Source organism: Diabrotica virgifera, chromosome 3, assembly GCF_917563875.1.
Source record: "Diabrotica virgifera virgifera chromosome 3, PGI_DIABVI_V3a".
Taxonomy (NCBI): domain Eukaryota; kingdom Metazoa; phylum Arthropoda; class Insecta; order Coleoptera; family Chrysomelidae; genus Diabrotica; species Diabrotica virgifera.
The window spans coordinates 40,012,869-40,033,515 of NC_065445.1; the positions used below are offsets into that span (position 1 = coordinate 40,012,869).

The 20,647-nt window shown below is 32.3% G+C and overlaps 1 protein-coding gene across 4 annotated transcripts in view; it reads left to right on the top strand.

The window, feature by feature from the left end:
• The window catches only part of LOC114328965 (E3 ubiquitin-protein ligase TRIM37), a 215,095-nt gene that overhangs the window by 33,451 nt on the left and 160,997 nt on the right, over positions 1 to 20,647 (top strand). The window contains exon 1 of one of the 4 annotated variants that reach the window (XM_028277964.2): positions 19,926 to 20,183. The exons of the other annotated variants lie outside the window; for them this stretch is intronic. The gene's annotated coding sequence lies outside the window, so the exon portion shown is untranslated. Of the gene's footprint in view, positions 1 to 19,925; positions 20,184 to 20,647 lie in introns of those variants that run through there. 4 annotated transcript variants of the gene reach the window in all.

The window sequence follows — 20,647 nt, forward strand, 5'->3', positions numbered from 1 at the left end:
TTTTTCCCATTTTAATTTATCCCATTACCCATTACTGTTATTATCGGCATAATAACCAGAAAAATCACTGAACCGAAAAATGCACCTTTGATCGTTTTGTTGATACAAAACATCTATCCTCCCCTTCGTGTGCGAAGGGGTGGTCAGTGAATGGACAGGTGGTTGAAGGAGAGGTCTTCGACAATCGAAATTACCCTAGATAATCGCTTCCTGTCACCTTGTATTATTTTACTTTTGGTAATGATTTTTTTTATAGAAATTCAATATTTTAAGCACAAATTAAAAGTGAAAGTCCAGTAGTTAAGATCGTTATAAAAAAACTTACAGAGAAGTAAAAACTTCGTTGTTAAAAACTTAAAATCATCCAAATGGATTTAGACCGGACAGTATCGTCGCCCCCGTTAGCGAAATTATTCTGATTCGATTTTTTTGCGCAAACTTACTCAAAAAGAGGTCCTTATAATATATCCAAAGGGTGCCGGGCGGTGCCGTGGTCGAAAAATTGTTTAAACAATTTTTTTTAAACAAATTCACAAAAATAATTTTTTCATTTCGAACAATTTTTTTTTAGATTATTTGGGTCATTCTGAGTAAAATAGGTCTCTTGTCATTTTTCTCTAAAATTGACTGTTGTCGAGTTATATGCGATTAAAAATTTGAAAAATGCGAAAATGGCCATTTTCAAGGCTTAATAACTCGATTAAAAATTATTATTATGAAATTCCAAAAGTGACCAAATCAATTTTCAAACCCCTTCTTCAAGGTCCTGAAGAGCTTTTTGTCATTATTTTATTACAAAGCTGTTATTTTTAATTATTAAGAATTAGCGCTATAGTCCAGGATATATCGTCGCCCCCGTGAGTGAAATTATTCCGATTCGATTTTTTTGCACAAAATTACTCAAAAAGAGGAAAAAGAGGTACTTAGACTAGGTTCGACACTAGGTCGTACTTATCGTTTGATATCATTCGGTCTGTATTTCTCTGTTGCTTCCAGGTTGCTTTAGCTACTCAAGCTAAAAAAAACTCGCAATAATTAAGCAAACAAGGAGGCGTTACAACGTTATATATTTAAAAAAAACTTGTTAAAATCCTTTTTAAAAGGTATACATAGAGAGGATCTAAATTATGAAATAAATTCATTTTCTTTAAAATGGACGACTTTGGAGAAAAATCCTGAAACAGGTCGAATTTTATTTTTAAATTACAATTATTTGGCATATATTTCATACTAGTGACATCATCCATCTGAGCGTGATGACGTAATCAATGATTTTTTCAAATGGGAATAGGGGTCGTGTGGCACCTCATTTGCAAGGGTGTTCAATCCTCTATTCAGTAATATAAACGATAATTCATTATTTATACAGGGTGTCCAAAAAAATAATTTTTGAATTAAATTAATTGACGCAAAAAGAAGAATGTATGTAATTTATTTAACTCAAAATACATTGTATGGCTGTCAGTAAATAGAAAAAAATGTTTATTTCACAAATAAACATTTCTTTTCGCTTAAATTAAATCACAAACAGCCTCCCACCTACCTCTTGGCAGTTTGAACATTTAATTTAAGCGAAAAGCAATGTTTATTTGCCAAATAAACATTTTTTTCTATTTTCTGACGGCGATAGAATGTATTTTGAGTTAAATAAGCGGTTGTTTGAAGACTTACATGAACATGAAGAAAGAAGATTAAAAAAAAATTCAAACCAAGAGACTTAATTAATAGGTTTAAGTAATTAGTAATATACACATTTTTGTAAATAATAACATATTGTAAATATTAGAGGTAATGCCACAAAGTTAGCAATAGCTACATTATAAAACAGGGTGCTTAATGGAGGGTGTACATGTCATAATCATTTATCAACAAAGACGCTTATTGTCATTACTGATAGATTGCAGCATAAAGGAGTTAAAAAAAAATTAAATAAATTGCATACAATCTTCTTTTTTCGTCAATTAATTTAATTCAAAAATTATTATTTTGGCCACCCTGTATAAAGAATGATAATAATGTTTATATTACTGTATAGAGTATAGAGAATTGAACACCCTTTAAAATGAGGTGCCACACGACCCCTATTCCCATTTAAAAAAATCATAGATTACGTCACCACGCCACCAAAATTGAAAATATAATGGGCAAAGACCCTTTAAAATGATACAGTCATGGAAACATTGACAAAAACTGAATTGCCATCGACCGTTCAAGATATGAGGTAGCTGAACCTCAGAACGTGTCCAACTCATGTGACGGTCAAATGGTGCCCGGTGCTTAATCTAATATTATTTATAACATTCATGTTTTTTACAACAATTTTTGTCAATGTTTCCATGACTGTATCATTTTAAAGGGTCTTAACCCATATATTTTCTCTTTTGGTGGCTTAGCATGAGAACATCCTGTTCAACACTGATGATGATCTGTATTAAGATCGAAAACGTTCTGCATATGTGATGTAGCACTTTTTAAGGAATTTTAATAAATTATATACCTTTTATAAAGGATTTTAATTAATTTTTTGTGATATATGGTATAAAGCAAAGGATTACATATTACCCATTCTATCTGTGTCGCTGTTTGGAATTCAGGAAAATGGCCATCTGATTGGTGTACCTCAATTTATATCCCACTACACAAAAAAGGAACTACTACTAGATGTGAAAACTACCGCACACTGTCACTAATAACACATGCTAGTAAAATCTTGTTGCATATCATCAAAAACAGATTAAAAACCTATCTACATTACCAAATACCTCAGGAACAAGCGGGGTTTGTAAAGGGTAAAGGTACAAGGGAACAAATCCTGAACCTGAGACAACTCATTGAACAGTCTAGAGAATTTCAAGTACCTATGATTATATGCTTCGTTGACTACCAAAAGGCATTTGGTTGTGTAAGCTGGATAAATCTGTGGTCAATTTTAATAGAAATGGGCGCACCAATGCACCTGGTGACACTTATTAAAAATCTGTACTCTGTACCAGTCTAAAATAGCGACAGTACGACTAGATCAAAAGTTCTCAAACCAATTCAAGACCGAGAGAGGTGTTAGACAAGGATGCGTGTTGTCACCTAACTTATTTCACATTTATGGTGAACATGTCATGAGGATGGTTTTAGAAGGATGGGCCGGTGGAGTAACAGTAGCTGGTAGGAAAATCTCCAATTTAAGATTTGCTGATGACACTACACTTATAGCAGCAAATGAGCAAGAAATGTTTGATCTTCTGCGGAGAGTTAAGTGCGAACGCAATAAAGTTGGTCTGAAAATCAATAAAGCTAAGACAAAAATAATGGTGGTCGACAGATTCGACACTATTCAACTGACTAACATGTTACAGGAATACCAGATAGTAAACACCTTTATCTATCTCGGGTCTAGTATAACTAACGATGGTAACTGTGAAGCAGAAGTTCGGAGACGTATTGGTATAGCAAAAAATGGGATGAGTCGCCTAACTAAAGTTTGGAAAGACAGATCTATCTCTCAAATATTAAGATGAGACTGGCAAATGCCCTTGTATTCTCAATATTTCTATACGGAGCAGAGACTTGGACTCTTCGCGCATGCGAGCGCCTTTGAGATGTGGTGCTGGAGAAGAATGCTGCGCATACCTTGGACAGCTCATAGGACAAGCGTTTCCATTCTAAACCAACTCAATATTAAAAAAATGGCTGTCCACAATATGTCTGCAACGAATTCTGCAATTCTTTGGTCACGTGGTTCGCAGAGGTGGCGACAGTTTGGAGAGATTAATTGTTTCTGGAAACGTTCCGGGGGGAAGATCAAGAGGACGATCACCAACTAGATGGTCTGACCAAATAAAGCATTCAGCTGGAAACTCATTCTGCGGAGCTCTTGAGCAGCTGAAGATAGAGACCAATGGGGAAAGATTGTTAGGAATATTGGAAGAAATCACGATCCTCAATAATGGGGAAACGACAAGAAAAAGAGGTATAAAGCCGGCTACGAAAAATTTTTTCCTTGTGGATTTGTTATATATTTCGTTACAACGTACTGTACCAATCACCCCCCAGTAATTTTTATGTTTCAAAATGGTTCCTTGCCTAGAATAATAAGAGATAATGAACAAATACGAAACGATCCCACGAAATATGTTTATAAATATATCCTATTATGTAGTATTATCACATGACTTAATAATATGCATAAAACCGGAACTACAACACAAAAACAGTCATAATTAGAATCGTAAAATTAAAAAACTACGTATCTACATACACGCTATGAACAATATTGTCATATTCATGACTACATCCTACATTAGTGATCGATGCACAGCTATAGAAAACATTTTTGGTATTAAGGTGATACAGTAGCGATCAACAGGTAGCAAAAACGTGTTCCAAGATTGCGGCCGTAATTTTGAATATTTTTTCGAGATATTTGGCACACGTATTCGTAATATAATAAAGAATGGCGGTACAGAGCCCAATTTGAAAAATATATTAATATGTGGATATTACTCTGTAATTAAATACAATATTAAAAAAACGAGCCTGTACCGCCATTAAGAAGAATAAAAAAATACACTTTCTTCAAATAAACTTTTTTATCCGATGCCTAGATTTTGTGTCATTTTGGAACTACTAAAATTTTTTATTTCGTTAGTAGTTCCAAAATGACACAAAATCTAGTCATGGGATAAAAAGTTTATTTGAAGAAAGTGTATTTTTTTGTTCTTCTTAATGGCGGTACAGGCTCGTTTTTTTAATATTGTAATTATATTACATAGTAAAAATTAAGTATATTAATGTAATATTATTAAATAATATTACATAGTAATTTCCACATATTAATATATTTTTCAAATTGGGCTCTGTACCGCCATTCTTTATTATATTACGAATACGTGTGCCAAATATCTCGAAAAAATATTCAAAATTACAGCCGCAATCTTGGAACGCGTTTTCGCTACCTGTTGATCGCTACTGTTTCCTCTTAAAGAAGACAGAGAGAGTAATGGTTTAAGAGCTAGCAACGTTTTCGAGAAAGTATTTTAAGACAGCTGATTCTTCCATATATTGTTCCCTATGCTTCCTCGAACACCGTACCGGCCATCTGGCTGCTGATACAGGTTGCGTTCATTACTGCGCAGCACACCTGTACAGGTAAATACCAAATCAGGGTAATTGATTAGTGTGATAAAACTTAGTAGATCCGCTATAGTAATAGATAGCAATAAAAGTTAATAACAAAAGTTGTAGTCAACTTTGAGTTTCACATTACAAAACTAGTTATAATGTTACAGGGTGTTCGATAATATAGTGGCAGACCAAACTTTTGTTTTTTTAAATAGAACACCCCATATTTTATTTTATATTCGAAATCTTCTTAACTTCCCCATAACAAAAATATAAAGGTTTGTTATGTTATACAGGGTATTTACAAAGTTATAACCAATGTTCTATGAAAATCGTAATAAGTTCAGCACTTTGTATAAATAAAAATAAGCACAACAGCAATGGTTTATTGGTATCATATTTTTTGTTGATTGTCTATATTGCTAATATTGATATTGCTAATTTTCTTTATATCGAATACAGGGTGAGTCAAAACGCAAGTACATTATTTTCTCAGTAATTTTAAATAGAACACCCTAATTAATAACTTGCTCTGAAAAATGAAAATATCTCGAAAACTAACAAACTTAGGCATAGGGAATATTATACAAAAATTAAAGTACGGTAATGATACTTTTCGATAGTGATATAAAATACAGGGTTCCATTTAAAATTTCTGAGAAAAGAATGTACTTGCGTTTTGACTCACTCTGTATTCGATATAAGGAAAATTACCAATATCAACAATTCTTAAAAATTTTCAGAATCAACAAAAAAATATGGCACCAATAAACCATTGCTGTTGTGCTTATTTTTATTTATACAGGGAGCTGAACTTGTTACGATTTTCATAAAAAATTGGTTATAACTTTGTAAAAGCCCTATATAGCATAACAAACCTTTATATTTTTGTGATGGGGAAGTTAAGAGGATTTCGAATATAAAATAAAATATAGTGTTCCATTTAAAAAAAACAAAAGTTTGGTCTGCCACTATGTTATCGAACACCCTGTAACATTCTAACTAATTTCATAATGTGAAGCTGAAAGTTGGCTACAATTTTTGTTATTAACTTTTATTGCTATCTATTACTATAGCGGATCTACTGAGCTTTATCACTCTCATCAATCACCCTGTATATTGAATTTAAATTATTTTAGGATAAAAATTTTTTTGTCATTACTTTTTAAACCACAGAAATGTCTGGCCATTATAGTTCATGTTTCTAATATGTAATGTTTAAAAAGCAATGTCTGCTGCGCAGTAATGAACGCAACCTGTATCAGTAGCCAGATGGCCGGTACGGTGTTCGAGGAAGCATAGGGAATAATATATTAAAGAACCAGTTGTCTTAAAATACTTTTTTTCCCGACGTTGCCTAGCTCTTGGCCCATAAAGAGGAAGCGTTGTACAACTTCTTCTTATTATTATTTTTCTTCTTCTTCTTCTTCTTCTTTTTCTTCTTATTTTTCTTCTTCTTCTTATTTTTCTTCTTCTTCTTATTTTTCTTCTTCTTCTTCTTCTTCTTCTTCTTGTTTTTGCAGTTCCTTCTTCTATCGGAGGTTGGCTAAGAAAAAAGTTCCTGCTTTAATACTATATAGGAATACAGATTACCCAAATTAAGTTCATATGTAATCAATTTTGGTTTTTTTTGTTATCTTTTTTATTTTAAAATTTTTTTAAATAAAATAACTTTTAGTTTTAATTAAAATGACCAATAACAAATATTCAGAGTATTAATTAAGTTAATTAAATTTTAAGTAGGTATTTTTGGACGTTTAATTTTTATCAGATTTTTTCTGTAGTCGGAATACTTGAATACTACAACAATAAATAAAGCTAACTACTGATTTGTAAGAAGAATTTAAATAAAAATTCAATATTTCCATAAGTTTCCTAAAGTTTCCAATATTTCTGGAAAGTTTCCGGAAACTTTCTGGCGTTCGAATCTTCCCGGAAATTTTACATCACTAGTCCCAGTATTTTTTACAATTTTCTAAAATAAGGACACAAACAATTTTATTCCATAAGTGGTTTCCATACTTTATAATTTCAAAATTTCACCCTGTATTATTCTTAATACTCCTTACATGACATTAGTTTACTAAACTTTTTAAAACAAGGACACAAATAATTTTATTCCATATGTATACCTTTTACACTGTATCTTTTTTTAAGTAAAAAATGACATTTAATTATTTTGCATATCTATTATTGCATATACAGAGAGAGTCTGTAAAGTGGAATAAATTCAATATCTCAAATACTAATTGTTTTTTTGGAAAATGCTCAGACCCGTCGATTAGTATTTCAAATTGTCCTTTTTGACATTCAATAAAAATGTATACAGGTTGTCCCAATTTAGAGATATGACGTCATCGTCGATTTTCTTAAATGGCAACACTGTCATTTTGATAGCTAATTTGATAGGGTTTGTAAAGTTATACATAACTGCAAAATATCAAATTTTTATTCTCTACCATTTACAAGATAATAGAAAATAACAAAGTTATATCTGTAATTTGGAATATATTCAATAATTAAAATACTAACTGTTTTTTTGAAAAATGCTCAGACCCGTCGATTAGTATATCAAATTGTCATTTTTGACATATAATAATAATGTATACAGGGTGTCCCAATTTAGAGATATGACGTCATCGTTGATTTTCTTAAATGGCAACACTATCATTTTGATAGCTATTTTGATAGCGTGTGTAAAGTTATACACATCTGAAAAATTTCAAAATTTTATTCCCTACCATTTACAAGATAATAAAAAATAACAAAGTTATGAAGAACAAGAAGTAATCAAATAATAATTGAATTTATTTATTTCAATTAAGCAAATGCTCATAACGTTGCCCATTGACAATTTGACAATAATTGAGGGCAACATTATGAGTTTTTGCTTAATTTATTGAAATAATTAAATTCAATTATTAGTTGATTACTTCTTTTTCATAACTTGGTTATTTTTTATTATCATCTAAATGGTAGAGAATACAAATTTGAAATTTTGCAGTTGTGTATAACTTTACACACCCTATCAAAATAGCTATCAAAATGACAGTGTTGCCATTTAAGAAAATCAACGATGACGTCATATCTCTAAATTGGGACACCCTGTATACATTATTATTATATGTCAAAAAGGACAATTTGATATACTAATCGATGGGTCTGAGCATTTTTCAAAAAAACAGTTAGTATTTTAATTATTGAATATATTCCAAATTACAGATATAACTTTGTTATTTTCTATTATCTTGTAAATGGTAGAGAAAAAAATTTGATATTTTGCAGTTATGTATAACTTTACAAACCCTATCAAATTAGCTATCAAAATGACAGTGTTGCCATTTAAGAAAATCGACGATGACGTCATATCTCTAAATTGGGACACCCTGTATACATTATTATTGAATGTCAAAAAGGACAATTTGAAATACTAATCGACGGGTCTGAGCATTTTCCAAAAAAACAATTAGTATTTGAGATATTGAATTTATTCCACTTTACAGACTCTCTCTGTATATTGTTGTCATCAAATTTATCAAAAGCAGTTGTTAACTAGCTGCATCCAAGAGTGTCTTGGAAAGATTGTTATTTCCGTGATTTAAAACTTCACTGCAGATGAATCTAGTTTTCAACCGGTATTTTATTAAAACAGCTATTTACTACTTGTCATAACTTTAGACCTACGTTTGTTTAGTTTCATATCATATTCCTCACTAGTGATTTTTAGTGTCTTTACATAAAGAAATCTAATAGCCTTAAGTACTAGATCAAATGGCCCTTAATGATTCAAATTGATCCAAGGTGAGCAGCTCTTCACAACACCCCTTATTTACATATTCCGTTGATCGCTTTGTTTGATGGTGTGTAGGTTGCATCCAAGTTGCGTTGAACCCAAAAAAAAATTAGTTTAATATGTCCGATAAAAACGTCTAACGTTATTCTAAGAAGAATTTAGTTTAATAGCTTGTATTTATAAAAAATGATCTTATAGTACGGACTTTTCTCAGTTATAACGTTGATGAAATAAATTTAAACGAGATTATACTAAAGTATCACGAACAAACAAGAAACAAGATTAGTCGATGCACGAGTCCAACAATAATTGAATCGGTGAGTTCGAAAACCGTACATGTCCAAAATCTGCGTTCCGAGAAAATCAATAAAAACCTTTTAACACTGAAACTACTCAATATAGACTCAGTGTGTTTTTAATGGTAGTTTTTCAGAAAATAAAATGGACTACCAATGACAGATCAAAATGGAGGATGGACTTGTATGGTTTTTGAACTCAACCCTATATACGAAAAGAAATAGGTAAACATTTCTTCACTTATTTAACATTTATTTAATACATAATATCAAAACTGTTATCTCAATCACTTAATCTTTATTGTCAGAATTTATGCTTTCAGGATTGGATGTCCAGGATTTTTTTTCATTAATTGGAACTGGTTCTTTATAACTTTATATTCCTTACTAGTGGGCAAAGGTGGACTGTTCTTATGTTCTTTGAGCAATTTAAAAGTATGGGAGTGTAAACCATCTATATGGTTTTAACATATCCCGGCTTTGAACTGTCATACAGGAACTCCCTATAGTTTGACACAGCAAATGTTTCTTTGTTGGAACTAGTACCTCGAGAGTTACACGTTTTTTATAGTAATCAGGTCACCAGTTCTTAAAATCAGTAATATCAGTGTATCGGATTTGCTTCCCAGTAAATGGTTGCCTTGTTCTGGAAGTCCTTATTAAGTCATCGTATTCTTCTGGAGTGTAAATTCGATCATGTTTTCTGAAAGTCCGTTTTGCACAACCAAAATCCCGGTCACAAGGCAAGAACGAATGGCCTCTTATTGGAAAATAATGATATACATATTATATGGACCACTATTTTATTGTTGAGGTGAAAACCCGTACAAGTCCCGGACATGTACGGTTTTTCTCCTCATGCACGACACAATCAGCTGTGCTACGTTAACGGCTACGTTTGTAGTACGGTAAATTTTAAACAAAATTGCTATTTTACTTTAAAATGTCAAATTTTGGACTTGTACGGTTCTCGAACTCACCGATTCAATTTATAATGCTACTTTAAGTACCTGGGTACCACCTTCTTCTTTTTTCGTTGTGTAGATATGACTCTGTCTGTTTTTCAATGTGTCTCCAGTAAGTTGTCATTCCATCTTTTTCGTGGTCTTCCCACTGATCGTCTTCCTATTAGGAAACCGTCTCTCGCCGTCCTTACTACTATATTTGTTGTCATTCGGCTTCTATGTTAGTTCCATTCTACTCTTCTGTTTTTAATGTTCTCCACCTTACATTAATGTCTTATAGGTATATGTAATTCTAGCGCTGTCCCATAGTGTCTTACCATCGATTTTTCTAAGGGTTTTTATTCTCTGCTGTTTCTAGCATTATTTTTGTCCTCTCTGTGCCAGGTCGTGATTCTTCCGCGTATGTAATTATCGGTCTGATGGATGGCTGTTTTGTAAATTCTGCCTTTCATTTTTTTCCCGATATTTTTATTTCTTCGTGTTGTTTCATTCAGGCAACCTGCGACTCTGTTCTATTCACTTGATCTTCATCATCTTTAATTGAGAGAATAGTATTGCGTCGTCTGTATAGCAGGTTAGTTTGTTGTTTTTTCCCATTTGGTATCCAGGTATATTTCTTGTAGATAACGTCCTTTAATTTGACCCTGTCGAATGCCTTCTTAAGTTCCACGAAACATAAATTATGCCGATTTGTTGTATTCTAATGATTTCTCTTGCACTTACTTCATTAAAAATATAACTACAGTCCATGATCTTCCCGACCTAAAATCTTGTTGTTCTTCTGCTATTGTTATAATTTCATTCAGTTTTTTTGTTACCACTTTGGTTGTTATAGTCTAGGCGCCAGAGAGGTCACCGTGTCCTTTTCAATTCTGATGGACAAACTCAACGGTTTATTCTCAACAATTATAACTCGAGATATTGTAAAATTAGTGCACAATGCAACTTGCAAATTGCAAAATAAGTATTTTTCGAAGCTTTATCGATCGTAACTCGGCTTCTACACATGCAAATGGCCCTTAGAAGGTCTCATTTTAAAGCTTCATTAATAGGCTTCCAAACAAAGTTTGTTAAATTACTTTATCTTCATTTGTTTATAAGGGTTTCAAGCAAATTTGAGCTATAAACGTTTATACTTTAATTAACAATATTGGTATAAGAACTCAAAAGGAACAATTTGAGCTTATGAAAATTTACGTTAGTTTATTTTTGGCCAAGATCTCGATATTTTAATGGCGCGCTATGAGGCGCAAGATCGGCTCACAGTCAAGTAAGTGACGAAATTCGTAGCCAAAATGTCGATATCTTGGCCAAAAATAAACTTACGAACATGTTCATAAGCTTAAATTTTTCCTTCTGAGTTCTTCTATCGTTATTGTTAATTAAAGTATAAATGTTTATAGCTCAAATTTGCTCGAAACCCTTATAAACAAATTAATGTACAATTTTTTTAAGAAAATTATAACTTCAAACGGGTATATAACTTCAAAACAAATGAAGATAAAGTAATTTAACAAATCAAAAATGAATAACCATTTTCAATTTCGTTGCAACACGAAACTACAGCCGCATCATTATTCCAGTTCAATCAGAGAGTGCAGCAAGCACCTCTACCGGTTTCGAAACTTATTAGTCTCTCATCAGGAGCCACATGTGCTCTCTGACCCAACTAGTACAAACCCCGGCGTGCAGTCACAATTTAACAAACTTTATTTGGAAGCCTATTAATTAAGCTTTAAAATGAGACCTTCTAAGGCTCATTTGCTTGCGTAGAAGCCGAGTTACGATCGATAAAGCTTCGAAAAATACTTATTTTGCAATTTGCATTGTGCACTAATTTTACAATATCTCCAGTTCTAATTTTTGGATTTAAGTTTAGTAAACGTTTTTTTCTTCGTTTTTTATTAAGGAACAAATTTTATTTGAAACATTTTTTTTTATCTCATTTAGTTTATTAGCCAGAGCCTTATAAACAATTAAATTGTTTATAACAATTTTTTGACCACTCGGATCGAAATCCACCCTCGAAATTCGTAATCAGCAGCCAAAAATCCATAAGAAACCATTGAGTTTGTCCATCAGAATTGAAAAGGACACCGTGACCTCTATTTGGCGCATTTTAGTGTTGTGTTTGAGTTTTCCCAGTTTTCTCGGTGTTATCGTTTTCTTTTCATTTCCAGCAATCTTCTCTGATTTTTGTTTGTGTTGAGAGTTTAAATTAAGCAGTTTATAATAGAAGAGGATGATAGTTGCAAGCGGATATTTCTCTAATTATTTGGTATTTTGCCTATGAAAGTTTTTCTTCTTCTTCTTCTTTTTGTGTAGACAGAACTGTCTGTTTTTCAATGTGCCTCCAGTAAGTTGTCATTCCATCGTTTTCGTGGTCTTCCCACTGAACGTCTTCCTCTTGTGGAACCGTCTCCCGCCGTCCTTACTACTCTATTTGTTGTAATTCGGCTTATGTAGTCGTTCCAGTCTACTCTTCTGTTTTTCACCCAGTTTTTAACGTTGTCCACCTTGCATCTTCGTCGTATATCTGCACTTCTATCTCTATCCCATATAGACCGGGCAGTATCGTCGCCCCCGCTAGCGAAATTATTCCAATTCGATTTTTTTTGCACAAACTTACTCAAAAAGAGGTCCTTATAACATATCCACAGGGTGCCGGGCTGTGCCGCAGTCGAAAAATTGTTTAAACAATTTTTTTAACAAATTCACAAAAATAATTTTTTCATTTCGAACAATTTTTTTTTAGATAATTTTGGTCATTTTGAGCAAAAATAGTCCCGTGTCATTTTTCTCTAAAATTGGTTGTTGTCGAGTTATACGCGATTAAAAATTTGAAAAATGCGAAAAAAGCCATTTTCAAGGCTTAATAACTCGATTAAAAATTATTATTATGAAATTCAAAAAATGACCACATCAAGTTTCAAACCCCTTCTTCAAGGTCCTGAAGAGATTTTTGTGATTATTTTATTACAAAGCTGCTATTTTTAATTATTAACAATTAGCGCTATAGTCCAGGATTTATCGTCGCCCCCGTTAGTGAAATTATTCCGATTCAATTTTTTTGTACAAACTTACTCAAAAGGAGGTGCTTATAACATCATGAGGTCAGAAAGTGATCAAATAAAAGTTTAAAGCCGCCCTATAACCTCTTCAGCCCCAAGAAAAAAGTTTTTATTATTTTAACAATATTTTCTATTTTCTCGCCTCATTTGTGAAAACAATAAACGGAAATCTATAAAAACTATAAAACAATTATTTGACAGACATAATATGACAGGTCCAGCATAATGGACATCAGGACTTAGCTTTCATATAATTTAAGTATGAAACTGAAAAAACATTCTGGTTCAGGAGAAATACACATATATTTTGCTTTTTGTACAAAAGAATCTCGTCTTCTTAGTGCATTCAAGAGGTTTAGGCAACGCGATAAGAATTTCTATTGCTGACAGAGCATATTGGCAAATGGTCATTACTGGTTTTTCTTACATCTATAGGCAGTAACTGGAAAACTGTAGATCTTTTTACAGGAATTATGGGCACTTCATCTTCAGATGTCTCCAGTTTTCTTGAAATAGACGCACTAGCTTCTCCCCCACTTGCAGGCTTGCCACCTAGAGCTAGTGACCTTCCAACATAGAGCTTAAATTCCTATAAATCCATTTCCTTTGATCATTATCATTATCTTCACTGACGAAAACATCGTTATCTGTCAAAATAGCCTCCAATGCACTTTCCATCAATATCATTTTACTATCTGTAACTAAACTTAAAAAATGTGAGTATGGTAACATATTTGGCTAACTAAGTCCCAATGTCCAAAATGCTGGACAAAAAGTTTAGAGGACCGCTAACGTGTCCAGTTGTAATTATTTTCAAATATAAATTTACCACAAATACGTCCAATCATCAAGTAACATACATTAAAACAATCAATACTTTAATGTACAGAAAAACACTACAACGTACAGTATTTTTGTGGTGCCATCATCATAACTTAAAAAGTTTCACCACATGTACCAACAAACTACTGAGGTAGGCGCTGTTGTCGAATTTTTTAAATGAGTAAATTTGACTGATAAATAGGAAGTCCAATAAGCTGCAATATAGGACGCAGCGATGCCCAACCCGAATAGTCACCGTGTAATAAATTAGTAAACATTGTCCAGCTGGCTGGACCTATGGACTGAGGAGGATAAGATCCTGAAGAAATTTTTGTCATTATTTTATCACTAAGCTGTTATTTTTAAGTAAAAATAATGAGCGATATTATCACGTATTAGGCGGCCGGCAATGATGAGTGCGAGAGAGATGCCATTCCGGCAGTCAATGCTGCATCTTACTCGCACTCACTTTACAGCCGCGTCAATACGATCTTACGGCTCATCATTAATAATTAAAAATAACACCTTAGTAATACATTAATGATACAAATTTCTTCAGGATCATGTAGTGGAGGCTTTAATCTTTGATTCGGTCACTTTCTGAATTTCATAATAATAATTTTTAACCGAGTTATTAAGCCTTAAAAATCGCCATTTTTCGTTTTTTTCAATTTTAAATTTCTTATAACTCGAAAACGAGCAACTTTAGAGAAAAATTATAAGAGACGTTTTTTGTCCAGAATGGTCCAATAAATGTAAAAAAAATGTGCCCGGGCCGAAAATGTTGATTTTTGCAATTTGATTAAAAACAAATTGAAAAAAAAATTTGGACCACTTTTCACGTGGACGACTTCTTGAACCTTATTCTGGGATGTCTCACGAATATGATTATGCAAAAAAATCTCATGGGAATATTTTTTTCCAGCGAACCCGCCGTTTTCGCCTTGTCTAGGTCTAACAGTGTCAATCTTATGTATCTCTCAACTGTATCAAAGTTTATCAAGATAAGATACACGCTTTCAAATAAATAAAAATAAATTATAATATTATACATAGTTCGATCTTTCGACCTTTGACATTTCTCTTTTTACAAAATATTGCAAGGAGATTACTAATACTAATACGTATATCAGAGCTTAAAGGTGAATATATACAATTTGCAGTAGTTTGTTTTATCTTTAAAATAAACTGTTTCATTGTTGTTGCTCCTGATTTGTTTAAATCATCGCATTTGTCGCCTATGACATAATAAAACGTGAGTAACAATCACGTAAAATTAACGGTATTCCATGAAATAGGTAATTTATCAGCAAGTGTATTATTTGTTTTCAATTGATTACAGAATACTAGAAATTTAATTTTATTTACACATTTTACACATACTTCGATACGTTGTATCGAATGTATGGATTCCGCTAATGTTTTTTTATTATTTTTGATTTTTCTTTGGTATGTACAGATTTGGGCAAAGGTTCACTAAAACTTATCTTTTGGGCTTATACCGGATGGAAGAAATAAAATGGCTTTCTTATGTTAAGTTTGAGACACTCTGTTGGGAGGACAAGGCACGAGGGTGGGCACACGTTAAAATCTTGTCGTAGTGTTATGTTTTGTGAACATTTTGTTTTTGAATATCCCTGATATCTTTAAAAACGAAGAAAATTACCGTTTTATTCTTTAACATGTGTTTGAACGGAACCAATACTAAATTAACAATAAAAAATAACAACAGTTAACAAAACTTAAAAAAAAAACAGAAATACACATAATGTATAACGTAAACGGTTCTGATCGGCACTTATGTATTAGAATTATTTGTCGACCAGGTGAACGGTATGCACAACGCAACATAAGAGAGACGAGATTGTTTAATGGAGGCTCTGTGATGTTTTGGGATGGAATTTCCTTGACAGCAAGAACGGATTTGGTGTATTTACTCAATATTTCAGTGAGGTACAGTCGGAAAAATGAAAGAATAGGGCTTTTCATCGATTGTCATTTGTTTCGAGCTTCTGTCATGTGTCACCTAATATTAATATATCTACGTCATACGTCTTCGGTTTGTATCATTGGCAATACCAATAACGTATGACGTAGATACAGTGTGTCAATTTTAAAACTTACAATGGCTATATCTCACGAACAAAAGCTGATATCGAAAAATGCTTGAAACCGTTTCTAGGATAGTAAGGGGGAACTAAAATGACATGAAAGAGAACTCACCCCCATCAACCCCCTAGGCCCCACCCATCACAACCAAAAAAGTTTAAATTGCAAACCCCTACTTGTGATACATCATTGAAAAGGCTATAAAAAATGCTATTCAATGGTATGAATAATAATTATACAGGGTGAAGCAATAATTGTAAAACTTTGGCTTAAATGAAAAATTTAATAAGGTTTTGTTGAATTACAAATTTATTAAAAATGTCAATTAAGTAAATATTTAATGTGAATTCCGTTGTTTGGTAAACAATAATACAGCCTATTTTCAAATTCTGCACGAAATTTAGCAAATGTTCTAGTAATAGGGCGACAAGCTTGAGTAATTTTTTCTCGCAATTCCCCAAGTGAAGCAAGTTGAGTTTTATAAACAACTGATTTAGGGTAACCCCATAGAAAAAAGTAATATACTATCCTACTATAAAAAGTACTATCCAATGGTATAAATAATAATTATACAGGGTGTTAATATCAGCTGGCTTACTATGACTTTTGTATTTGTAATGCTATCTCCCGGACTATTATTTTAAATGGTAAGTGTCCGCTCGTATCTTTTTTTTAATTAAAACTTAATTTGCCATTTTTGCCTCAAATCAGTTGTTTATAAAACTAACTTGCGTCACTTGGGAAATTGCGAGAAATAATTACTCAAGCATGTCGCCCTATTACTAGAAAAACATTTGTCAAATTTCGTGCAGAATTTGAAAATAGACTTTATTATTGTTTACAAAACAACGGAACCCACTTTGAACATTTACTTAATTGACATTTTTATCAAATTTGTAGTTCAACAAAACCTCATTAAATTTTTCATTTAAGCCAAAGTTTCACAATTATTGCTTCACCCTGTATAATATTATTTATACCATTGGATAGCATTTTTTATAGCCTTTTCAATGATGTATCACAAGTAGGGGTTTGCAATTTAAACTTTTTTGGTTGTGGTGGGTGGGGCCTAGGGGGTTGATGGGGGTGAGTTCTCTTTCATGTCATTTTAGTTCCCCCTTACTATCCTAGAAACGGTTTCAAGTATTTTTCGTTTTCAGCTTTTGTTCGTGAGATATAGCCATTGTAAGTTTTAAAATTGACACACTGTATATTAATATTATGTGACACATGACAGAAGCTCGAAACAAATGACTGTGAATGAAAAGCCCTATACCCATGAACGATCACATCAATCACTTATTATTCAGATAATTAATAATCTATCTCTCTCGTTTGTTATTTATGGAAAAAACAGCAAATACAAAATATGTGATTGGTGTGATCGTTCATGTGTATAGGACTTTTCATCGATTGTCATTTGTTTCAAGCTTCTGTTATATTATGTATAATCTGTGTATAATATTAATATACACGGATTATACGACATATGACAGAAGCCCGAAACAAAAGTGACTTAATGAAAAGCACTATTCTTTCATTTTTCCATCTGTAAATATTCAGATATTGAATTGGCCCCCTCGCAGTCCCGAAATGAATCCTATTGATCACTTATGGAATATTGCCGGTAGACAATAAGACTTTATCAATACATTTCTGCTTGGGCTGATAAAGTCTAAAACTATGGTTATTGCTGTCTGAAACTCCATAGAACAAAATCAAACAGCCTGCTTCGCATCTAGCTTGCCTAGGCGATGTGAATCTGTTATTAGAATTAGAACGAGAAAACTCAATATTAGTTTTTCCGTTACATTTCTTTTTGTTTTTAAAGTTTTGTTAACTGTTGTTATTTTTTATTATTAATTTATTATTGTTTCAGTTAAAACACAATGTTAAAAAATAAAATCGTCTATTTTCTTTGTTTTTAAAGATACACAAAATGTTTTGTGAACAAAATGTTCACAAAACATAAGGCTACAATACAATTCCGATGTATACTCATACTCACCCTTGTATGTATGTACCTGGTCCTTCTTCCATGGTGTCTCAAATTTAGCATAAGAAAAAAAATTATATTTCCTCCACTCGGTATAAGCTCAAAAAAGAAGTTTGAGTAAAAATGTAACCAAAAGTGTAAATCCCAAAGAAAAATCTAAAATAATAAAAAAAAATACTGTCACGCCGTTCACGGGAAAATCAACTATCACAGTGAGCATAATTTTTGGTTAATTAAAGTTTATAATATATTTATATTAACAAAATTATATGCAGTAGGTAGTTATACTATTTATGGTTTTGTCCAAATATAAATGATGGAATTTCCAATTGCGCTTTTAAATTTTTCCATTTTTTAATAAAAGCAGGTTAAGCGACTGTACTATCGAACATATCGGTAGGTCATCAGTTTCGTCCACGTTTTGTCTCGTGTAAACTTGAGATTTCAAGTAAGAGCTCCAACGTTTTATCAAAGGTGTAGGGATCAACAATGGTATATTAATCAGTTACAAACTGTGCAGCATCAATACATAACACAGATTAACGAATCAAAGGAACGTTTAGCTGCTGAGATATCTAGGAATGCTGTAGCATCAAGCCTTAGGCCAAAAAAGCAATCTGATGTATCCAACATTTCGTTAGTAAAGAATATATACACGTTACCCAGTCCAGATAGAGATACAGATTGTAGTCCAGTGGCTTCAACATCTCATGGCCCTGCTGGCAAATCTTTTTCAAATGAGTTAGCAAATTTTGCTAAAAGTCTAGTATCTGTAGAATCAAATACACAAACAAAATCCGATGAATGTCCTTGTTCTTCAAAAGGGAAAGTAGATAATTCAACAAAAAAGCCAAATTCTCCTCATCGTCTTGGACTTAGCGTTTCTCTAAGTTCTAGTAACCTTTTAAATACCGCTGTATCCTCTTTAATGTTATCTAGCAGTAGCAGTGAAAGTGATTTAAGTGAACCTGAAGCTTTAATAGAAGAATTGGAGCATAGAGAAGTAATATCTAATGACGAAAATGATGTGGATATTGAAACAATGTCCGGGGAGAATGATGTTGAATATGCAGAATTCTCTATGGCACAAAGAATGTTAGAACATGATAATAGTTCTGCTAATAGTAGTTTTGTAGGTGCTACTGCACTCTCTCCTACTGAAATGGGTAGTTCATTATTGTTTCAGTTAAAACACAATGTTAAAAAATAAAATCGTCTATTTTCTTTGTTTTTAAAGATACACAAAATGTTTTGTGAACAAAATGTTCACAAAACATAAGGCTACAATACAATTCCGATGTATACTCATACTCACCCTTGTATGTATGTACCTGGTCCTTCTTCCATGGTGTCTCAAATTTAGCATAAGAAAAAAAATTATTTTCCTCCACTCGGTATAAGCTCAAAAAAGAAGTTTGAGTAAAAATGTAACCAAAAGTGTAAATCCCAAAGAAAAATCTAAAATAATAAAAAAAAATAGGGGAATCCGTCAAGCCGTTCACGGGAAAATCAACTATCACAGTGAGCATAATTTTTGGTTAATTAAAGTTTATAATATATTTATATTAACAAAATTATATGCAGTAGGTAGTTATACTATTTATGGTTTTGTCCAAATATAAATGATGGAATTTCCAATTGCGCTTTTAAATTTTTCCATTTTTTAATAAAAGCAGGTTAAGCGACTGTACTATCGAACATATCGGTAGGTCATCAGTTTCGCCCACGTTTTGTCTCGTGTAAACTTGCCGTTTTGTGTTCTCTGCCTGCGTTGCCTGCTTTTTCCCCCTTTTGTCTTTGTCTTTTGTTTTGTGTTGTTCTGTTCATTTGACGTTTAGTGACTGTGTAAATAGTTCTTGTGGAATCCAATTTTTTTTATTTTTAAATGATTTTATGGTAACCTGATGAACCAACCATTACAAAGATGTTATAGATGTTGGACAAATATATAGTACATTACTCGTCCAGTGAATTTGAAGAGTACAGGAAATCAGTGACGTTTTGGTGGTTAATGAGGTTAGAAAACTATTGATTTTGTATTTGTAAATAATTTATTTGTGTTGCTTTAATTAGTTATTTGTTTGTGCGTATTTTACAAGTGATTCGTAGTAGTTTATTTGTCTGCATTTAATTTGCATGTTATAAAATTTGATGCTAAATATTTGTTGACCTTTATGATACATACCTAACTGTAAATAAAACCCATCTAAATTACTTCTTTTGTTGAGCTCTTGGCATAAAATACTTTTTAAAGATCACTGTAACAATACACAGGAAGGAAACAATTCACTTATTCAATATTGCTCTCATTTTCAACTTACACAAAAGAGGTCAGCAAGGGTCAAACTCTATAAATCCATGGGTTAAAGCACAAAGATAGTATGTCCAGTTCTTGCTGATTTAGTATGGAATATTTAGTAGTCATATGAATGTTCTGTACAATTATTATAAGTCTAGAATTATTTTGAATAGGTTAAACC